Source organism: Mustela nivalis (assembly GCF_964662115.1).
Source record: "Mustela nivalis genome assembly, chromosome: 4".
In the NCBI taxonomy this organism is placed as follows: Eukaryota; Metazoa; Chordata; class Mammalia; order Carnivora; family Mustelidae; genus Mustela; species Mustela nivalis.
In genome coordinates, this window is record NC_139023.1 from 8,695,696 (window position 1) to 8,699,134 (window position 3,439).

The following is a 3,439-nucleotide window of genomic DNA, read 5'->3' on the forward strand; positions in this document are numbered from 1 at the left end:
ATTCCTTCAAGTTAGAAAGTTACTGTTGTGAACTACAACAAGGTGTTCTTAAATTTTTGAAACAAAACAAAACAAAACCTCTTGATAATCTGGGCAGATTGTTCCTCAAACCTCTTGAAGAGAACTCATTTCCCTTTTTACAATGACGTAAACCCCATTCAGAGTCCTGGCAAGAAAACAGAATGTTCTTGTATTCATTACTGCTGTCATACTTATTCACCTAAACATGGGGATGTACATTTTGGAATATCTTAAGCAATGGCAGAAATCAGGAAGACTAGACCTTCGTCAAAGGGGACCCAATCCTTAGAAATCTTGCCTAATCTCTATTTTTTTCATCATCATTCGTTTGTTGGTATCCTGAGTCAGGAGGAAAGGCAGCAGAGCAGTACCTAGCAGTTGAGGCATCCCTTCCTGTGCTAGAACCTTATCCCCCCAATTCTCTGCTTTTCTTCATCTAGAAAATGGAGAAGTAGAACTTCAGACTTGGAAAGTATCTAGGAAAACTGAAATAAATGTAAAGCCCTTAGCCAACATTGGGCCACATAACAAATACCATTATGTGGTAGGTACTATTATGAACATTGGCAGAGATCCAACCAATCTTCTAAAATAAATAATCTACCAATTTTTGTTAAACTCTAATCTAAATAAATGCAATGTTCCAAACTAAATCTCTAATCCTCTACTGAAGTAGTCTATTGTTTTCCAATTTCAGAAAGAATGATGGTAAATATCATATCAGAAGAATATTTTTTTTAAATTTTACTTGTTTATTTGAGAGAGAGAGAATGAGAGAGAGCATGAGAGGAGAGAGGTCAGCAGGAGAAGCAGACTTCCTGCTGAATAGGGAGCCTGATGTGGGACTTGATCCCAGGATCCTGGGATCATAAACTGAGCCGAAGGCAGTCGCTTAACCCACTGAGCCACCCAGGTGTCCCAGAAGATATTTTTTTAAAAAGATAAATAATCCATGTGTATTTTTGTAGTTTCAAAAAGTCTTCTCTGACCAAAAGATGGTATCATTCCTTCATTCAGGAAAGTTGCATTTTAGTTGAACACTTACCTTGGAGATTCTTTGATGGAATTTATTTATTAGGTAGGAACAGATCCTTAGTCCAGTTAAAACACAAGTTATAAAATCTAGTTGTTCAGAGGTAGAATCTCCCAGCCTCTCAGCTCATGGCCTGTGGGACTCTAAGTACCTCTCTAAGACTCAGCTATTTTACCTACAGGAATAAATAATAAAATCTTTTCATAAGATTGGTATAAAAATTATCTAAAATCACATAAAAAGCTAGCACATTGCCCAGCCCAAAGCAGATTCTCAATGTAAATTTGAATTTCCACCTTCTTTGCAACCTTTGCTCTTCTATCGTCTCAAAATTCAATAACTTAGACATCAATACATATGTCTATAATCACTCACACAGAGTCATAATTTTGATTTTGCAGACTGCTTGCACTTAGATCATTGGTAACTGAAGTTCCGAGAACCTAATTGTATTTACAAGGCTGCTGAGGTGCAGAGCTGAGAAGTCGGGGACCAGATCCCCTGTGCTGGAACCCAGCAGATGGCCCACTGTCCGTTCCCTTCCTCAGGGGTTCTCAGACAGCCAACACCGGGGTGATCGATTCTTTACTAAGCAATTGTCTTGGAAGTGCCCTATGTCTGTGGATTATTACTCTGGCCTAGGAAACGTCAACAGATTTTAAATTGCAGGAAGAAGTCATACGCGCGCGTTCCTTACTTTCTCAGAGTGGATCTTCCACATAGTTCTGGTGACTCGGCCCCTTTGCTGCAAACACCTGGCCCATCCCGGGTGCTGTGAAGCGTCATGGGATATGAAGTCTGAGGTCTATCCAAGTAACTAACCAAGTCTCTGCTAAAATTAAGTTCCCACGAGAGTAGGGAATTCGATCGGGTTGTTGACAGGACTGTGGTAATTGTCTAGATTAGTACCTGAGTTGGGTTGGTTTGTTGACAGGGTTGTTGTAATTGTCCAGATTAGTACCTGGCTCATAGTAGCCCTCAATATACATCGTTTTAATGAGGGAATTCTCCTTCATATGAATGGGATTCTGACAATGACTTCCCCTGAAATCCCAGACAGCCATGATGTGGTGCTCCTCAGAGTAGCTCTTAAACTTTGAATAGCGGACCAGGAGTTGTCATGATAACTTTCCAACAAAAATGTAAACTATTTTAGGGCAGGATTGTGTCTTGCGTCTTGAGGAAAGAATACCTAACATGTTATGTATTGAATACCAAAATCACTTCCCTTTGAGGAATTACTTTTGTCTAAATTATCAAGTCATTTTATAGATACAATTCCTTTCTAGAAAAAATCAGTCAATCTGGTCCACAGATCGTGGTAGGTCACTGGAATGCCAGTATCCTAATCTATAATTTAGTCAGCAAAATTCTGAGGGGGAGGGCCAGAGGGCTTTTTCAGCCAGGTTAGGGGGACACCTCTTCACAGAGACCCCACCTGCCAGTGACTTCACTGCCGGAATCTCTTCACGGCTCCCCGAACTCCTTTTTATTTGTATTTTATATTTTATGTATTTTATATATAAGTGTGTTATATTTTATATTTCTCTTGTATTAATGTTTGTCAAAGCAGCATTTTGAATACAGAAATATTCGCAGGAAACTCTGACGTTATCACCCCTTAGCAAGGAAAAAAAATAGTAATTATTGTAAAACAAATTTTCCCAATCAGTTTTGGGTAAACTCCAGTTTGGGCTTTTTGTAGTTGTTCCTCTGATGACTGCCTTTCTAGCAGTCTTTCTAAGTACCCCAAGCACCTGCTAAGGTTACTGTGGCCACACTTCAGAACTACAGAACAAGATGGCTAACCCCAGACCTGTACTCATACAGCCAGAAAGTTTTAACCTGGAAATGCAACAGATGCCAACATGCATAAATGTTTGTAGAAAAACATTGCAGCTAGCCACTTCCAGTGGAAATTAGCTCATTGTACAGTGTGGCAACTAAAGATCATAACCAGAGCACAAATACTGTTTTTCTTGCAATCTATTCTCCAATAAAAGTGACTTCCAAGAAAGCAGGGTCTTTGGGGGTGCATCCAGCACCTAGGTCTTTGATTAACATATGGTAAGCCATATGCTATTAACTTCCCATAACACCATGGGGAGTTAATATCCTGTTGTTGGATTGAATGCACTTTCTTGTGGTCTTTGTAATGATGTTAACATAGTAGACATCGTGGTAGAATTAATAGTGTCCAGAAGTGGCAACCAGGCACCTGACTACCACCACCAAGCAGCTGTGAATGAATAACCTCTCTGAACCTTCTCTCGCTCATCACAAAAAAGAGTTGGGATGGATTATTTTTTAGACCCTTTATACTCATAAAATGTTATCTCTCTCCATCTTCACTTAGGACCATTTAACACATTATACCCCGGCAAG